The sequence below is a fragment of the Ictidomys tridecemlineatus genome, chromosome 4 (genome assembly GCF_052094955.1).
Source record: "Ictidomys tridecemlineatus isolate mIctTri1 chromosome 4, mIctTri1.hap1, whole genome shotgun sequence".
NCBI classification, from domain to species: Eukaryota; Metazoa; Chordata; class Mammalia; order Rodentia; family Sciuridae; genus Ictidomys; species Ictidomys tridecemlineatus.
The window spans coordinates 28661028-28681621 of record NC_135480.1 but is presented as its reverse complement, the minus strand read 5'-3'; positions in this window follow the sequence as shown (position 1 = coordinate 28681621).

The window sequence follows — 20594 nt, the reverse complement described above, 5'->3', positions numbered from 1 at the left end:
TCTTATATGAATTTGCATTTAACTTAGTAAGGAAGAAAACAAAAAAAAAAACTTTACTTGAGATATTAGTTTGCTTGGATTTCTACACCAAAATACCCCAGAAGGGGTGATTTCAACAACAGAAATTTATTCCTTACATTTCTGGAAGCTGGATGCTCAAGACCAAGGTGTCAGCAGGGCTGGTTTCTCTGAGGCATCCCTCCTCAGCTTGTAGACAGACATCTCCCCTCTCCTCCATGTCTTCACATGGACTTGCTTTGTGTCTGCAGGTGCCCCAATCTCTTCTTCTAAGGCCATAAGTCATGCTGAATTAGGGCTCACCCTAATGACCTCATTTTTACTTCATTGTTTCTTTAAAGAACTTATCTCCAAGGTACTGGGGGTTAAGACTTTAATATACGAATTTTAGAGGGACACAAATCAGCTCATGACTCTGGAACAACTGATCATTTAGGAGGAAATTTTGACACGTCAGTGGTAAGAATTAATGCATGTAACCATAGCTCTAGAAAATTACTAGAAAAAATACATTCAAAATTCAATAGACACACAAAGGACTCTAGTTCTTTGATTGATATGCCAGTGACCCAACACAAAACACGGACTCCAAGTGAGACTGTTTCAAGTTGCCGTCACTCCAGCTCAAACTTTCAGAACCCTGTCCCTGCTCATCACTCTCCCTGTTTTACCATCACAACCCACTTACATCCTCCTGTTGCTGCTGCTCTTTCTCCTAACCTAAGGGAATTCATCTCTGGAAAAGAACAATCACCTTGCCAAGTATTCCCTGAAAACCAGCAGACAAGAAGGTGTAACCTACAGGAGTTGAATTTTAACCATGGTCTAGAGCTAGATAGAGGGCTATAATTAAAGTATTTTTGCAAACTTCGGGAAGGAAGGCAGAAAGGTGCTGTAGAACTTAGACTGTTGTCAGCCTGATTGTCCTGGGCTATCAGATTTATACCAGCCAGCTCACTGAGTTGTTGGTCCCTCTGGTGAGGGAAAATGTTAAAAGTAGCAGTGAGGAGAGACAAGGAGAGGGACCAAATGACCCGTGAGGCTGTAATTTTTTAAATGGCCCTGAAAGGACAAGACAAAATAGGAAAGTTCCTGAAATAAGGCCATCTCAGGAGGTTTGTCCTTACGGGCAGTGGTGTGCGATAACGAGTGGCTCTCGGATTGGGGGGTGCCCAAAAGCAGTCAGTTGTGCTGTTTGCTGATTTCTGTGGTGTAAAAACTCCCACTCTGGCCAAGCTCAAGGCAACAGCATGCATATTAGTGAATGTGGCTTGGGTAGAAAGATTCTCAGGCACCTGTGCCAGCCGGTTCTAGCACACCACTGCTGCAGGGCGACACAAAGATCCAGATCTGTAAATAAAGTCAGGGTGAGCCCAGAGGGCCCCAGGAGCCTTTCAAGGGGTGTTCTGGTGTGAACCCTCAACCAGAGCCAGAAGAAACTCACCCCCTTTCTTTTTTTAAAGGCTTTGAATCTGAAACAGAGGAACAGAGGGGAAAGAGTTGGAATGAAAAATTGCCAATTTAGAAATTTTCCAACATGTAGCTCTATGTGGAGTTAAACAAACTAGAAATGGAAGTAAACATCTGGTTTCCTAAGTTGAAAACCTGGCCCAGGGCTGGGGTTGTGACTCAGCAGCAAAGCAATCGCCTGGCATGTGGAACACCCTGGGATCGATCCTCAGCACGACATAAAAATAAATAAGTGAAATAAAGGTATTGTATCCAACTACAACTAAAAAATAAATACTTAAAAAAATGGCTCAGGGACCAGACAGTGCTTTGTTTGGTCTGAATCCAGAACTTTTGGGGAGGATTGCCTGTGGATACGGAAGGACCCCTGTCACACAGTTGTGTAGAAACTGAAGAGCAGCTATCCAAAATCTGTCCAGTGATGTCCCTCAGAGAGACATCAGCACCCTGCAAAACCTATTCTTCCTCCCCCTAAACTCCATCAATAGTAGACATTAGTGATTTTACCTGCCCAGGTACCAGGACCCCTAGAGCTCTCCTACTAGCCTAGCAGGTGATGGTTGGTCAGGTGCTCCAGCCCCTTGGTTCAGTGATGGCCGAGTGACCCAACCTGGGCTAGCGTCCTCCTTCATCTCTAGGATGGCATCTCCTTGACGGAATTGTGAAGCTGCTGCTAAGCCAGTGAGCAGGTGACCACTTCTCGCACCTGGACTCACCTCAGCTGCTGCTGCCTCTGCCTGCTTCTCCTGCATCGCCAGCCCTCGCTCTTCCTCCTGGTGCGCTGCTCTCTCTCGGTGTCTGCTGGCCTTCGCGGTTCATGGCCATCATACTTTGGGGCCATCTAGTTTGTGGCCTTCCTGGATCATGGTCTTTCTAGTTCTTGCCCGTTGCCTTTGCTCCACGAGACTCTCTACTTCTGCCTATTCCTCATGAACACAGGGGACATGCCCCGTGCCTGTTTTGTGTCTCCAGTGCCTGAATAACATTTTATTGGTGGGAGGCACTGGGGATTGAACTTAAGGCCAATTTGCCCTGAACTACATCTCCACTCCTTTTTATTTTTATTTTTTAAATTCGAGACAAGTTTTTGCTAAATTGCTGAGAGTCTTGCCAAGTTGCCCAAGCTGGCCTCGAACTTGTGATCTTCCTGCCTCAGTCTCCAGAGTTGCTGGGATGACAGGTGTGTGTCCCGGCCTCACTGAAACCCTTTCAAATCTTTGTCTTTCTCTGAGTTTTCCATTAAAACAGGCCAAGAAATGGGGTCTGATGGGGCTGAACTGTCACCAGTTCTGTGGGGCAGGCATCTCACCCTGGCCCAAGCCATCATGACCATTGTTGTGAACAATATGTCTAGCAGGGCCACCTGTGTAGAAGGCTGAACGGCTGCTCAACCCAGGTGAACTATGGGAGGCAGGTTCTGACACGGCCCCCAGTGATCCCTGACTCATGATATTCAAGCATTTGTATGTTCCTACTCTTGTTGTTAATCAACACATTATAGCAAAAGTGATGGGTTGTCACTTCCATGATTAGGTTAGAAAAGGCTGTGACTTCTCTCCTGCTGGTATCTCTCTCTGGTTCTTCTTGTCTGCCTGATGGAGAAAGCCATCTGGCAAGGACTGTGCAACCTCCAGCCAGCCACTGGCTGGACACCAAATGTGACCAAGAGTCACCCTGGTCCTTTCTTGCAAAGCCTTCGGCTGAGACTGCAGCTTCAGTCAATAACTTGCTTTCAGCCTTGTGATAGACCCTGAGGCAGAAGAGGATCAACTCCACTGGGCCTGGAGTCCTGGTCTACACTGACTGAGATAATAGATGTTGTCATTTTAAGTCACTAAGTTTGTTTGCAGCAAGAGAACAGCTCACAAGTCAATCAATATCTCATTTCAATACTGCTTCCACCATTGGTTTTTAAATTCCTGCTCCTTTGAACATTCAGGTCAGTCCTCCTGGGCTGGGCATTTGGGGTGACAGGTCTGGCTGTTTCTTAAAACTTCGTTTCAAGTATCAGAAGCAGTGGGAGGCCTGACTAGATGTCCACAGAAGACCCCCTGGCTCAAGCCTGTGTCCAAGGAGGAGACCGCAGCTCACCACAGCCCTGTGCCTGTAGCCCCAATGCTGGTAGCTGAGACTGCATTGCCCTGGGAGCTCATAATCAACCCCTGAATGGCCTGGGGCCAGCAGATACCAGTGATAGGGAAGATAGGACTTGTGTGGGGGCTGAAACCTCCTCTGCCAGTCTTAGAAAGTATTTTATAAGATGGCTGCAGAACCCCACTTTCTTCTAGGAACCTTTGAAGCAAACCTGAACACTTGGCAGGTTAAAAGCCACTATTTGCTCTCCCTCATGTCCTGTTGCATCCCCAGGCTCCTAACCTTGCTCTAGTGGCCCCTGTTCATAGAACCCAGGAGTCATGACCCCAGGGGCCTTCTGACCCTCAGCCAGAGCCAGGATACCATTGCCCAGCAAGAAGGAGGGCAGAGGCAAATGCTCTCCTCCCTCCTCCCTAACCAGCTGTCTCCTTGGGAACACTAAACACCCCGCTGAGGCCCAATGCAGAAAAAACCCACAAATCCTGTCTGTTGACAGAGCACCTCCACCAGCTCCAGCCAACAGATCATGTGACTCCTCAGGGGACAGCACACCCAAAAAAAGGGGGACAAAGGACCTGATGTGTTAATCACCCACAGGCTGCTGCTGGGGTGTGTGTGTGTGTGTATGTGTGTGTGTGTGTGTGTGTGTGTGTGTGTGTGTGTGTGTGAAAGAGAGAGAGGGAGGGAGAGAGAGGGAGGGAGCAGGCAGGGAGCCACCTCAGCAGTCTAATGCCACCTCCCGCCCAGGGAAGGTAGAGATGTCCCTTCCTTCTCTGCTCCATTCTGCCGGCCAAAGCGAAGCCCATATGCCCTGGTGGGTCTGCAGAATCTGCCAGGTGCCACCCTGGTTTGCAGTAGAAGAGTCCCAGGGTGTTCTCCGGCACTCTCTGGGGGTCAACTCCAAGGGCTAGTCCAGTTTGAACCCCAGTTCCCCTTTGGCTACACACCAGAGTGACTGGGGGAATGCTGGGAGCAGCCCTGAGCAGGGGAAGAACAGAGAGAGGATCTGCGAGCTGAGAAGCCCGGACTGAATCCAACCCCAACCATCCGCAATGTGACCTCGGGTAAATCACTTGCCACTCCTCTTCTCAGTGTCCCCATCTGTATGTCGGCTGTCATTTATTTGCTGTGTGTCAGTGCTTACCGCGGTGGGCTCAACAGGGCTGCCATTAGGGAGAGGTGTGTGAGATACTTGGCTTGGGCACAAAGTTTGAGGGAGCTCGGGAAAGCCCAGTGACCAACATGACTCATGTTCAAATGCGATAGTTTTAAAAATCAAAAGTAATGCAAAAAAGTTCACGGTAAAGAAAACATCACAATTCTAAACAAAGACCGGATCTACTCAATAAAGGCGGTGAACCTGAGCAGCCTTTGCAAGACATTTCCAGAAGGCTGGGTCACAGGCACATGAAGAACCCCTGATGGCAGGGCTGGCCCAAGCTGAAGTCACCATACTAGCTGGCACTGTCGAGGGCCGTGGTGGATGGTACAGGCAGGGAGGCCCACAGACTCGGGTCTGAGTCTTTTCCCTATTTACCATCTCCGTGACCTTAGATCAATTATTTAGTTACTCCAAGTTACGCACAAGTTTCCTTATGAAATAGTAAAAACACCGTCTCCACCTCAGAGTGATTGTAACGCAGGGCGCCTGGTCAATAATAAGCATTCAGTCTTAGCGGTTGTCATTATAGTAGCATCATTTAACAAACATCAGATGCAACGTGAACAATTCCCTGGGCTGGGCTGAGGATAAAACGGGGCTGGCATTTGCGGCTGCCTGCTCGCTGTCTTTCTGAGTCCCCCTGATCAGCTGCATCTGCCGGGCTCTCTTGTTAATCAAATACACAGCTGGCCTGGGAGCTGCCTGCCTGGAGCTGCCTTTACCGCTGCATCTGCTGCCATCTGGATATGGGAGGGAGCCCAGAGAAGGGCTCGGTGTTGAGGCAGGAACAGCTGGGGCCGGGGGCCAGGAGAGTCCGGGGCAGCAATCTGTTTGCCCTGCATGCATTTGAGATGCACGGTTTTTGGCAAGAAACAAAATAGCATTCCCAGGACCCAGCCAGCTGTATCTGCCTTCTCCTTGGCATGTAGGGAGCAGGTGGCTTTGGCCTACTTTGGACCAGTAATCTGCTCTGATGACGGACTTGTCCAATTTGAGAAGACATAACAAGTGACCTCACCAATAGGACAAGGGAGGACATTTTTCCAAAGCCTTTTGAGTAGCCTTTTTTCCTTTTGATGCCTCTATATTGCACATGGGAAGAAGGGCTTTGGACTAGAGCTTTGAGAAGGTGATAGTGGTAATTTTTTCATTTAGTCAACTAGAGGCATTCACAGGAATCAGGAGGACTGACCAGTGGACATGTTTACAACAGCAGAATTCAGGGTTCTCAAGCTGTCATGTATCTCAGAATACCTAGAGGGCTCATGAAAAACAGAATTCTGCTTCAGTAGGTCCGGGATGGGGCCAAGAAGTAGCAAGTTCCAGGTGAGGCTGATGCCACCCAAATTCCAGGAGAGGGAATGAGCCTCTTTGAGACCTCTAAGGACCACTGACAGGAGCAGATCTGGACTCTGGAGTCAAGTTGCCCAGGCTGGAGCTGAGAAGAACTCAGTTTCTTACTGACTGTGGGAACTTTGGAAACCTAATCTCTCTGCGAATCAGTTTCCGCATCTGTAAGATGGAAATGATGACAGTGATATTAATACCCCATGGGTTCCATGTGAGAGCAAAATGAATTATCTATATAAAGCACTCAGAGTTGTGCCTGGCCTGCAGGAAGAACTTGATGCACATTAGCTATTCTACTCTGTAATATTTAAACATTTTTCAATGAGAACTATTGCAAGTGTGCTTTTGTAAATAAACTAGAAAAGGTGAGTAGGAAAAGGTTCCTATGTATTCATGCACATCCAAAATATTTGCATATAATTTCAAGGGGCTCACAGACCTCTGGAAACTCGTTCTTCCCAATGCCTCAGGTTAAGTAGATTATAATAGCTATCATTTTTACACTTTTTTTTTCAGAATCCACAATTCCAAAAAACCTTATGATATCTAAGAAATGAGCCTCTCTATTGCATGACGCATGGCAGATAATCCACATTCTAAATTATGTCAAAGCCAGTCATTCCTATTTATAGACAAAAGAACTGTGCCTCAGAGAATTCCCAAGTGAGTCTTAGAAGCAGGATTTGCACCCAAACCTATCAGACTGTATGTCACAATGCCCCCTATTCACTTCCTTAGAGTGGCTGAATCGCCAATTTATCTAGAGGAACATATTTAGCAAAGATTGAGTGATCAGCCCCAGAGGGAAAAAAATTAAAAGTTATTCTTGATCTCAAAGAACTTACGCCTAAGAAATTGGGATGAGCACAAATACACAAAATAGTACATCTTTACCACCCAAATAATGGACGTGGCAGAGCATTGCTGTGGTTCACTAGATATTTGTTCGCTCTCATTTCCCAGCTTCCCTTGTGTTGTATTCTGGTCACGTGACTGGTTGTGGCCAATGAACATGAGTGACCTCTCATGAGCACGTTGTCTGATCACTCACTCCTTTCTCTCTCTTGCCTTGCAGCAGTGATTTAGGAAGTGATGAGTTCCAGATGGCACAGTTGGAGATGGAGACAGGAGGGGGAAATGAGCCTCTCTGGGTTTGTCACTTAGATTTCTGGTTACCGCAACATAATCTAGCACGCCCCCCCCCGCCCCCCACTAGGCAAATGGGATTGCCATAATTATAGGCAGAGAATTTCCAAGAAAATCAGTGAATCCTGATCTACTCACGTGTTGAATCAGCTGCAAGCTCCACTCTAGATGTAGTACATCAAAATATTCAGGGAAGGGCCCTGGGAGTTTTTATTTTCAATGAGATGAAACTGAGGATTGGTAACTTTGGGAATTCTAGTGCTCCGATCTGCTACATCTCCCAGAAAATCTCCCACAACAGAAACTGTCCCAGGACTTTCCAGAGGGCAGGCTCTGGGGAGGGCTTCCTGGGCTAGAACTCTGCTTCCACCTTCTTCTAGCCGTGTCACTTTGGGTCATTTAAGAAACTGCTTTGTGAGTAGAAACAGCAAAGGGGTTTCAGTTGGTATCTGGATGCTTCCAGCAATGGCTGATACGGGATAAAACTCAACCGACATTCACTATTTGGATGACAGTTAGAATGGTTAGAAAGCTCTCCCTCACAACTCCAACTCTTCTGCCATTATGTTCTTCTTCACTCATTTCCCAACAACCTTCCTCAACTTCCATGTCCCTGTTCTGTCAGGCTGTGTGTGGGCACTTGGCTCCCAGAAGGAAGGGATCCCACCTGGGGACCTCTGTATCCCTCGGGTGTAAGTATGCTAACAGAGACACAGAGAGATGCTAGGTGCACCTCAGTTATCTTCTTTGGAAGACGTGAGGGGCGGTGATTAAGACTATCAACTCAGAAATAAGATTGCCTGGAAGCAAATTCCTGTTCTCCTTAATAGCTGTGTGACCTTGGACAAGTTACTTAACTTCCCTGGGACCCATTTTCTTATCTATTAATAATGGGAATGATGGTTCTTATTTCATCGGGTCGCCATGTGAATTAAATAATCTAAGCATGTGAAAGGCTCAGAACACTGTCTGGCTTATAGTACATGCTTGAAAACATTGTTGACATTCCTCCTTTTAAGATTATCCAGGTGTGGGGATCAAGGGCAAGATACAGAGACCAGGAAATAAAGAGAAGTGAGGCCAGCTCAGAACCCCACCCCAAGCCCCTCAACAAGTCCAAGGTAAAGCTGGACATTCCCCCAGACCCCCTTGGTTGGTTGGAGGGTGCTGGTCACACAAGGCAGAGCTTGACCGAGAGAGAGCCATGTTCTGTGAGCCCCGGACCAGAGCTGGGCTCCCTTGGAGGCTGACTTCCTCTGTGACCAGGCCCCTGACAGCCCTGCTTCCCCTCCTTTGCGATCCTTGTCTTCCTCTCCTAGTTCCCTTTGTGTCAGCTAAGCTCAGGAGTGCCTGCGTGGATCTTGCCTTCCTTTGATGGGGGAGTGGCAAGTGAGGAGGGCTTGAGACCAGGGGCCCGGGCCTGTCCCTGTGGGTGGAGGCAGCTGGAGGGAGGCGGAGCAGCAGGCAGGTAGAGGAGATCAAAGTCTCCGCATCAAAGGGAAGAGGAACCAATCAGATGCAGGACTCTCTGAGACTGGATCTGTGCTCTAATTTGTGAATCATAGTTAACTTTCAAAAACCAGAAGTACAGGGCAGCTGGACCTCTAGCCCAGGAAGGTGTTTGTGGAAGGGATTCTGGGTTAGGGTTAGGGCTCCATGGAGCTCTAAAAAGAAAGGAATCTGAGTTCTAGAGGGTGGAAACTCCACAGTGAAAATGTCCTAAAGGTCCCATGCTCCTGAGGCTTGCCCTCGTGTGTGTGTGTGTGTGTGTGTGTGTGTGTAGGAGACTGAAAACACCAAAAGAGACCTTTCACAGTGTGTGATGTGTCACCAGAGGAAGCTGTGCCAACTGGGACTGGGCAGTCAAGCAAACCTCTCTGAGCAGCTCATGTTTAAGCTGAAACCCTAGCAGCCACGTGTGGATCTGGGGGAAGTGTGCTCCTGGGAGGGGGGAAGGGGAGTGCAGAAAGGGGTTTAGCCCAGCAGAGGCGCAGCAGGAAGCTCAGCAAGGCTGGAGCAGAGTGAGCAAGGGAGAGGGGCATCTGAGCAAGGGACAGGGAGGGCAGGGTCATGGGGAGCTGTGGCAGGGGTGAAGTGTGAGTGACAGGCAGTCTTTGGAGGGTTGAAAGTGGCCACTTGGGTACAGGACACAGGATGGGCTTCAGAGGGCTAAAGACGTAGGAGAGCCTATGGACCTGAAGGAGCCCAGGGCAGAAGCGCTGCATCCTGAGCTGGTACAGTTGGTGGCGTTGAAGGGAGTGGCATGTTGGAGCCATACTGACTGCAGAGCAGAGAACCACTCCTCGGGACTCCCTAGAGACCGCTGCAAAGGACCCTGGCTTGATGATGCCACCGAGTGGGGTTCCCAGGGGAGGAGGTGGATCACAGCCAGGCTGCACCTCCCAGAAAAGAACATTCCCAGACGAGCCACTCTCTCATCCTGGCCTTCACCTGGTGGAGGGACTGGGTCACGGACCCTGAGGGGCTGCCCGTGGCTGGACTTCTTTCCCTACATGTGTTCTGCCTGTACAAACTCATCAGTGCAGAGCTTGGGAAGTGAGAAGTGTCAGAAGGTTTGGAAAAAGGAAATGTGTTGAATGAGGGCAGGACATGTGTGCTGTGGGACCCAGAGTCCTGTGTCATGGTGGGCCTGGGCCGTGACAGCCCCAGCCCTGGGAGAGTTATCCAGGTAACTTCAGGTCCTGATCTGGAGGGGACCACTCACCTGCAGCAAAGTTCAGATGGAAAAGGTCCAGAAGAATCCTGTGCCCACAAGGGCACCTTCAGTGACAGCATTGGCTTTTCCCATCTCCCCCCAGAGCCACAGAAGAACCCACAAGACCAGCCGGCCATTTTCTTCTCCTTCCCGCCTTCTTCCAGCCCCAGCAGTGTCCTGCTGCCTGGGACAGGACGCCTCCCTGAGGTGGCCCTCGAGGTTAGCCTGGCCTCAGCTTGTTCTTTGTCTTCTTCCTCTGTTCCCCATTGCTTCTAACAATGTCACAAGGTCCCCAAACCCCACACCAGTTCCTTTGGCCTCTGGCTGGCCTGGGCTCAGCAGGAAGGCTGCCCAGAACTCACAGCGTCAGATCGCCACTCCTGGGGGCCATCCTCTTGTGGATTTTCACATTTTTTATCTTCAGAGCATGACCCTTTTCACGTTGTCACTTCCTGAGTCTTTATTTGTCCAGAAAGAGAGACTCTGGACTTGGGGCCAGAGCAGCTTCTAGGAAAGTTCACTCTCCAAGGCTAGGCTCTGCTTCCTGAATTGAGGACGTGAGGGATGTGGAAGGGTGTTGTGAGGACGCGAGGACCCACTGTACGGGCCACCAGGTGCTTCACTGGTAACTCTTGGCGCCCAGGGTTAAAGTGGGGATGCTCTGCCCTCTGTGGATCCATCTCAGTGGATTCTCAGAAGTACACACGGGCTTCTGAGTGAGCTGTTGAGAAGGACTGTGGTCAGTGAAAGTTGCCCAGATACCCTTAGGTCCCCTGCTGCACAGAGGCTGGATGGGTGTCTGTGGGCAGGACTGAGCTCAGAGGCCCACAGCCTCCCCCGAGCTGCATGACCAGCTCTCAAGTGCTTTTGGAGATGGCTCACCTGGAGACTCAGAAAGGCTTCCGTGGGCCCTGGTAGACTTAGCCGCCCTGGCCGGGTTTAGGAGGTTTGGAGCAAGTGACTTTGGCAGGCACAGAACCACTTTGTGAGGAGCCAGCAAGGACGAGCTGAATCTGCCAGTGGAATTTATCCACAAGGGACTAGAACAGAGGCTGGACCGTGGGTCATCTTCACTGGACGGCTGAAGGCTCCGTGAGGTCTCTTTGGGGAAGGTGTGGGGATGAAAGGAGAGCAGGTGACTCCTCTTCTGCTACCCAGAGAGGCCACATTCAGTGGGCCAGGGCCTCTCTTGTCTTGCTGTACCTCAGCCATGACATGAGTGCTGGGTTTTGGCCACCACATGCCCCAAACTGGGCCAAGCACGGGGGACAGGGATGCCCTGCAGCGTGTGGTCCCTGCCCTCAGACCTGCTCATGGCCAGGACCTGTTCTCTCAAGAATGCTGGTGGTTGGCGGGAGTTGGCCCCGGGGATTCCCTTCCTCTGCACACCTTCCCTGCGGTCCAAGATGGCCAGAGCTGTGGCTTCTGTTCTCAAGTTTCTCCCTTGGCTTCTTGGTCCTGAGTTTAATGTCTATTACATGAAGAAACTCGGATGTCACAGAATAGAAGTGCTGCCTGGGATCATAAAGAACAAGTGTCCAACCTCTCTTGCTTCCTCTCCTACCAGTGCTCTTGCCTGCGTCATGGCACCCCTGACCAGGTGAGCCTTCCCCTCTTCACTGGTTCCCCAGACCTGGTGAGCAGGCTGGAAGGTGAGCTCAGGCCAGGGCGTGGAGGAACTCTACTGGGAGTGTGTGGAGTGTGGGCAGTGGGGAACTGTTGACTGATAAAAGCCGTGACACCATGGCTCGTGTATTTGTTCATTCCATCCACTTAACAATGACTTGCTGAGCATGTACACTGTGCCAGGCCTGCACAGGCTCTGGGGATATCGTGTTGAACAAAACAAGTTCCTCACTCACATGGTAATGCACATGATAAATAAGTAAGTCTCGTGGAAGTCCATCAAATAAATAGGACTTTATATTGGGGCGGGGAAAAATAAACAGGATGACGAGATTGGGAGCGTAAGGAGGAATGTTCTTCAGAGAGAGTGGTTTGGGCGTTTCTCTAAGGAAGTAACCTTCCAGATGGGTCCTGGAAGATGAAAAGGAGCTAGTCTTTTGAAGCAGGGGAGAGAGCATTCCCGGTGGAGGCGGCGAGGCAGTGAGTACAAAGGCCCTGCGGCTGGAAAGACGTTGGAGGGCCTTGGTACTGGTGGAAGGTTGGTGCATGCAGAGTGATGGGAAGTGACAGGTGATCAGGAGTCAGAGGCTGACAGGTGCCTCAAGCTCAGAGAGAGCCGTGGGTGAGGACTGATGGTGCTGAGGACTTTGTTGGTGCAGAGATGGAGAGAAATGTGTGAACACATTCAGAGATAGACTGCCAGTGAATTCAACAGGGTGCAGACGGGGCAGCACTGGGGAGAGGGAGCAGCAGGGACGTCTCCCATGTTTCTGGCTGGAGCTGTTCCTTAGGGGATGGAGAAGCCTGGGAAGGTGGAACCAGGTTTAAGGGTAAAACAAGAACAGATTGGCTTTCCAGAAGCACTGAGAAGAAGCACAGGGCAGGGAGCCTTCATCTTAGGGAATGGTCCAGGATTCCATGTGAGAGATGATGGGACCCAGCTGGTGGCAGGGTGGCAGGGAAAATGATGTCCCTTGCTAAACAAGCCAAGAGAAGAACTTTCCGCCCTCCAAATGCTCTGGAGCTCTTTCTGCAAGACTGCCAAGCAGGCCAAAGCAGAGGGGGGAATTCTTTTTGGAAAGTTCATGTGAAGCCACCATATGGAAGGGAACAGAGGCAGATGATACAGAAAGCGGGGTCGGGAGAGAGACCAGGTGGAGGCTGCGGCAGTGCGGCATCTCCTGCAGCTGACTGCTTGACATGAGAAAGGGGCTCTGGGTGCCATCTGTGTGGGGAGAACACCATCCTGTGGAACAGGTGGCCTTGCAGCCACTTTCATGGCCCCTGACTGACCAAGGCTTCCCTGGGGCTCTGCAGCCATGAGGACCTTCCCAGGAGGTTTAGGATGGAGCATTCAGAGAGGCTGCAGGCACAGCAGGCTCTGGGATTCCTGCCCTCAACTCCTCCATGGCTTCCCCCTGGAGCGGGGGCCAGGCTGAGTCAAGGTCTTTTCTCCTTGGTCTCACTGTCCCCTAGCTGTGTCCCTGCCAGCCTCTGAAGTCAGCAAGGGGCAGGTGCTGGTGAGCACTGGCTGCTGGGTCAACCCTGTCAGGACATTCACCCACTCACACTGACACCCATTGGACCAGTCCTCACTGAGCACCCACAACTGCAGACACTGTCCCAGGTGCTGGGGGCCAAAGGGAGGGTGAGACCCAGTCTCCACCCTCAAGAAGAGGCAAATGGAGAACTGGACAATGCTGGCCATGTGTCCTCTTAGTCCCTGCTTCCTCATTCTGCTCCCACTTCTGCTCCTGGTGCCCAGAGCTGTTCCAGAATCATCTCTCAGGTCCTCCACTCCCTCCAGCCCCTGCATTTCACACCATTGATTTTGATTGAAGCCTGTTTCTTGAATTGTAAGAGATTAAAATGTAGGCAGAAATTAGGTGACAAAGGACACTGAATAACATTTTTCTCAATTTAGCCTTTATTCCAAGGGCATGAAGAAGCCATTGAAGTGTCTCAGGCAAGGGAATTAGATTCCATTTGGGAGACACCTACAACAATGGGGAAGAAGGATGGAGGAAGGAGAGGATGGCCAGGCTGGTGCAGGGGATCCAGGGAGGCCTTTGGAATAACCCAGAGGGGATGAGCAGGTGCCTCACCCACCACCATGCCCCGCCCCCAGCCCCTTCACATCACACCTGCTCCCAGAGCAGAGCTGATGAGTCTTCTGACCTGTGGCAGGCTTGTCCCAGTAGAGGCGTCACGTACACAGATGGAGTTTAACCCCATTCACGGGGCATCTTCCATTTCTCAGACACTTTCCTGGGTAATTAATCCCTTCCAAGCTGTGTTGTCAGGAAACATTAAAGGTGATCTTTCTTTTTTAGAGAGGAAGCAACTGAGACAGCTCTAAACAAACCTCACCTTGAATCCTGGCTCCACCACCTGTGCGAGGGGTAGAAAGTGCTCCTGTTGGGGGAGTACTCCTTGTTCAAAGGAGCTGTGGTTGACCTGCCCTGATATGGAGCTCACCAGCCTGCAGTAGAAGCAGTGAGGAAACAGTGGCGCTGGCTCCAGAAACAGGGCAGCTGCAGCATACTGAAGGGGCTCGCTGGGCCTCCCTGGCTCTGCCCCTCTCATCCCTGCCCTGGGAGGGGGAAGTTCTGCAGGCCGAGGGGCCTGGGTCTGAGGGCTTCTGTACAGGGAGCATCTCCCTTGTGGGGGTTCTCAGAGAGGTCTGCCCCCACCGCACCCTGCCCACTCCTTCCTGGGCTTTGTTTTCCTTACTAGGCCAGGGTGGGTAGGAGGATAAGGAGAACAACTGCGCCATCTGCTGGACAAGATGGGCAAGCTCCAGCTGCACCCCCGTGAGGAGAAGGCAGAAATTTCCTTCAGGTATGAATTCTGGGCACAAGGAGAATTTGAGTCCCCAAAGAGGGTATGACACCTTGACAGGTGACCTCTTCTATAGAACTAACTCCAGGGACAGAATCCAAGTTCGACTACCAGCAGGCAACTCAGCCCTAATAGGAGCTGCCTGATTCCTGTGTGCTCAGGTATTGGGGATACCCTGGTGGAGAGCGTGGGGGAGGCAAGTGTACAAAGCAGTGTGGGTCCAGGCAGAGAGGACAGGCCAGTTGGGTTGACTTCCAAGGCCCCTGTTCGGTGCTGCTCCTGAATCCAGAAGGACACACTGGAGTCACACCAGGGTAAAGGAAAAGAGACAGGGCACAGAGGGGCAAAGGCCTGGCCACTTGGGCTTCCATCTCGGCTCAGGTCCAGAAAAGCTCCCTTTTCTTTTTCCTGTAGCAACTGGGGAGAGCCCAGGACCTCTCTCCACCCAGCCCTTCAGAAATTCTGGTCACTGAATTCCAATGGTGGCAGGAGCCAGGGTGCTAATAATGTCTGTCCCTCCACCAGCATCCTGGCAGTGGGCTTCCCCCACCCACATCTAGGGCTCCATCTTTTCCTCTTCATACCTGAGTGGAACGTGTGCTTGGAAGACTGTGCTAGGAACAGCGATCCCCCCACCCACAGGCTTGGTCGATGAAAGCCAGAAAGCATGGTGGCAAAATTCAAGAATGGTTTCATTGGAGAATTAGGTCTGCTGAGGCAGGAGGAGCCATGTAAGTGAACATTAATTCTATTAATCTTCCTTTCTAACCCATTCAATATAATTCGACCACGGCTCACTGACACAGTTCAAACCTCCTTATGAGTTTGTGGAAGAAGATGAGATACAAATGGATAGTTGTTGGGCAGTCGAGTGTGTGCCAGGCACTGTGGTGGCTCCATGGAGACCAAGTTAATGAGACATGGTCTCCAGCTTCAAGGAGCACCCACATCTCCACCCCCATCTCATGCATAGTGCCTTTCTGTTCTCTTTTCTTCCCCCATAAAACCTGCTCCCAGGAAAGAAATTAAGCTGCACTGAGCCGTAGTCAACTGAGTAGGTGTTGATGACAGTGCCTGTCAACTGTCTCTCACTCTCCATTCTCTCTATTTAGTAACAAACCCCACCCACTCTCTAACCTCCCCCTACCCCCTTGAGAGTTAGCTAGACCCAGGACTGCCCAGCCATAGACCATATTTCCCAGCCTACCTTGCAGCTAAGTATTGGCCACATGATTGTGGCCAAAGGGATATGAGCAGAGATAAAGTGGTGACTTCTGGGGCTCACCCTCTTCTCCTTTCCCATGGCTGGGATATACACTTGGAGTGTAGCGATGAGCAGGCCTTGCTCACGGCAAAGAAGGCAATGCTTGGTGGTTGCTGCAGCGGCAAGAGAGAAGGACCTCAAGTCTTTAGATCATTTCCTGGAGAAGGATCACCTGTCCTCTCAAGTCTTCTACTGGTTCAGACTTTTGCATGAGATAAACTTTAGATTCTTTAATCCATGGAACTTGGGCTTTTGTTAAAGCAGCCAAATCAATACCTAATATAGTGATTCTCACTCACTGAAGTTGAATAAGCAGATAAGCAAAATACCTTGAATAGGAACTTTATAAGAGTTCCTGAAATCTGAGCTGGGCATGAGGGCACATATCTGTAATCCCAGCAGCTTTGCAGGCTGAGGCCAGCCTCAGCAATGGCAAGACACTAAGCAAGATGTGTGTCTGAGGTCACGTGGCTATTGCAGCACTGATACCAACAGCCAAGAAAATTCCATTCTTCAGCCAGTGGGACTACATAGTTTTTTGCAAATCAATAAGATACATCACTTAGTGGTTATCTCATCTCTACTTACAGATGAGATGTAAAAGCCCATCTGAGCCTTTCCCAAGAGTCCAGGACCAATTGAAACCCAGACTTTCAAACATGCTTTTAAGAGCTCTTGACATTTCCTCGAAGAAAGAATGGTTCTGTCTCCTTGGAAATTATGGTCCTCAGGAACCAACCAGGGAATACTATCAACATTTTTTTTTCTTTACAAAGTAGTTGTAAAAAGGACAATTAAGCCGCAGAAATGTGAGCGCCAAAGTAAGAAGGAAGCTCTGTAAAGGGTCAACTTCACGCAAGAAAGAGAATGTGGAAATGTCATGATTTAGAAGGCAACAGTTTCAGGTTCAAAATAGTTCTTACAATGGGGCTGGGGATGTGGCTCAAGCGGTAGCATGCTCGCTTGGCATGCATGTGGCCCGGGTTCGATCCTCAGCACCACATACCAACAAAGATGTTGTGTCTGCCGAAAACTAAAAAATAAATATTAAAATTCTCTCTCTCTCTCTCTCTCTCTCTCTCTCTCTCTCTCTCTCTCTCTCTCTCTCTCACACACACACACACACACACACACACACACAGTTCTTACAAATATTCCATCTGTGGAACACTTCCAAAATGCCAGGTAAGCCAATGGCTTCTAGATTAAAATATAAAAAAGAATAATGAAGAAAAGTTTTCACTTGTGAGACCATCTCAACTGACTAACAGAGAACTTCTCCCACCATGCTGGACCCACTTCCTGGAAATGATATGGAAACCAGAGCACAGAACTTGACTAGTGTCAAGTGGACAGCATGCCCGCCATGATATTCAGAGAACTGGCTCGTGGGGGAAGGCCCCAGATGGCTGGTCCTGATGCTAATTTGTTTGAACCTGAAAATCACCAGAAAAGGGAGACAAAGGAGGAGGATCACGCTCTGCGTGGAAGTGGTAAGGCCAGACTGGTGAAAGGGAGAGCTGAAAGTCACCAAGTTCAGGGCCAACGTAGGTGTCTGTAAAGAATCATGGATTTTCTTATCTCCAAATCAAGGTAGGAATGGAGAAAGCACTGGCCTAGATCTGAGTTTCAATTCAGCCCTGGGCCTCTCTAAACTGCCATCCTCAGCAAAATGCACAAATTCTTATGATCGGTATTCTGCTTGACCCTTGGCGGCTGTGGTGAAGAGGCAAGATATTTAGTGATGAGGTTTATCAGCAAAAAAGGTCCAAGACAGCGTGCTTGCCCTCACTCACATTCTTCGGAAGTGCAGGCTGGCTGAAGCAAAAGAGGAATCTTTTGGTTCAAGGGACAGGATACAACAATCATGAGAGCCACTCACAAAGACCCCATTTCTCTTCCTCCTGGCACAGAGTAGGACTGAACTTCTCTGTCTGCTTTGCTGTTGTGACCATGTAACTTGTCATTTCGGGGCAGGGTCTGTACAATCACAGATGCAGTTTGCCAGGTGCCCCTGTCTTGCCCCGTGACTCTGGAGGTCTGTGTTGAGAAGGCACCATAGAGACAACAGAGAGGGAGTACTCACCCTCTGGCCCCAATTTTCTGGACCACTTGACATTGGCAGAGAAACTTCTTCTGTGTTAAAAGCCATGCAAGGTTTGTGACTGCAGTATATACTCATATCAACAATATATTTTGATATTCTGTACTTTTTTAATATTTAGTTTTTAGTTGTAGTTGGACACAATACCTTTATTATTTATTTATTTTTATGTGGTGCTGAGGATGGAACCCAGGGCCTCATACATGCTAGGTGAGCGTTCAACCACTGAGCCACAACCCCAGCCCTCTGTACTTTTGATGCATCTGGAGTTTTGATCTTTGATAGTGCTCCTCCCAGGGCTGGAAAATTCCTAGAGAGTGGATGCCACCAATACAGAGCCACACACCTAACTAACCCTAACCCTAACCCTAACCCTTTATCAAGCCCTCACACCCCAAGCCAGTGTTCTCTCTGCCTTCAAACATCCCAGGAACAGATATTGGGCAACTGTATCTGACACTCTATAATCCAGAACCCACCACATTTGGTCCAACTATCCAATCCTAAATTTACTCATTGTGCCTATCCTGCCTTGACCGTTTATTCCTATAAAAATGCCAATAAAGGCTCTGGACTCTTCTTTCGTCCTCCTGTCCAATGCTGATCTTCACCGTATGGCTCTGAGTGACATGCTCCATCTCTTGCCTCACAGGCTCTACGAGCACAAACTTCTTTTTCCATAATGATCATTTCATGTCTTCGTGTCTTACATTCCTGATTAAAAAAAAATCCCGGGCACACATTTTTAGAACTGATGTAATGAGAAAGATAGTTTAGCACCAGATAGAGATGGTAAGTACATGCTAGACTGCTCCTGGCACAGGACCTGAACCCAGCAGGCAGCTTCCACTGGCTGGGAAGGTGTGGCTGGTCATTTGCACGCTTGCTGCTTGATGGCTATGACACTGGGGTGTCTGTCAGTTGATGTCGTACATTCCCAAGCTAAAACCGACGAGCTCAAAAGAGCTGGGTCCTCCCCAAGAAGCCTGTTGGGTTACAGCATCATATGTCTGGGACTGAGCACCCAGGGACACTCACCATATTTCTCCACATTGGTAAAGTGCCCAGGGTTGCAGATCTAGAATCAAGTACCTGGGGTTATACGTGCAACTGGCTATATCCATTTCTTGAAAAGATATCTACAAAGGGGAGTGACTACTCTTCTAGTTCCAAGGGGGTAAGTCTGATCCACTCACTGGGCAGCACTGACAATCATGGGGCCATGTGAGTCACTTAAAGTGCCCAGTGTCCATGATGTTATGTGCTCCAAGGGACCCTCCATAAAGCACTTCCCCTTTTTCCTCTGAAATTTGCTGTGTGTAACTTAGGCCTGTTCCTTGGAGTGGGAGTGTGCGCTGTCTGAATGCTCACTCACGGGAGCCATTTGTGGGGCATGAAGGGGATCATGGCGCCCCATGAATGTTCACCAGATTGCAGTCTTCTGCTTGCTGCTATCACGACTTGTTCCCAACCCAGTGACTTATCAGAAGCCCCCTCTTTGGAGATTAGTGACTCAGTGTTTAAGCAAAAGAGAGGAAAGGAGAACCTGGGTCCAGCCCTGGAGAGGTAATCCTTCTACATGGGATGTGCCTCGTTTCTAGAGCTGTCAGTATAAGGTTCTGCATGACAACATCTGTGTCTGCAGGTCTTTCCATTCCTGAATAAAATAAACCCATCAGAATCGATACACTAGCATTGGAAATGACAGCACACACTGTATCTTTCCTTCCTCTTCCCAACTGAGAACAGGGACTTGAGCCCTCCACAGTTCATAGGGGAGTGGATGACTGATGGCAGATGGGTTTTCTGTGGCACAAAGTGGGAACCGAGCATCACTGGCCTCACCATCACAGCCTAGAGACAGGAAGTGGTCTCTGCTCATTCCAGCAGGGAAGGCCCCAGGGAAAGGCCGATGGGCCCAACTAGAGTCATGTGCATCCATGATACAATCTCTGTGGCCACATGGACCAGGACTAAGCCTGGTGCTCACCTTGTGGCCAGGTAGATGGAATGTGTTGGCATCCAGGGGCCAGTCACCACAGAGATTGATCTTGGCTCTTTGTGGATGGTGTTTGCATTTCAAACCTTCCTACACCCTCGGGAAAGAGAGTTTGTGCAGAGCTGCTTCATCACACAAGGTACGATTGGGAAACCAGACAAGCATTGAATGAACGACCTTTGTGGTACAGAAGTAAGGTCAGGCCAACCAGAAATATGGCATTTATAAACAATCCCATCCTCACTAAGAATGGAAACAACCTCTTAAACAAGGGAATGAGAAGGGTTGTAAACATTTATTGACTTTTCTAGTTCTGTTCTGAATGCCCTCCAAATGTTTTGTGCTCAGTTGACTCTCTTCAGGTAGCCCTGGCTAAACCAATGTCCAGCTCATCAGACACGGATGCTGGGCTCCTTGGTCCACGTTAGTTTCTTGTTGCACTTTGGAGACTGGGAGACAGGAATTTGAGATCACTGTTTATAGGTCATGAGAGTGAAAGGTAAACAGAAAGGGATGAATTCATGCCAAAGGCTGAATTCAACCTAAGTGTAAGACCAGGAGGTCCTGATCCATAGCAGAATGGGATCTGGAGTTCATGACCTGTCACCATGTGCAAAAAATTAAAGATTCATTTCCTACAGAAAAGGATGCACAGCTCTTATCAAGTTCTCAGTGGGGACGGGCCCCCCAGGGTTAAGATCTGCCATGTTTAAAAGCAGGCAGCTTAGCTTCTAGGAGCAGCAGAGAGCTTGGAATGGTTAGTCTTGGCCTTTCAGTATCTCACTGGGTGGGCAGAGGTATGAT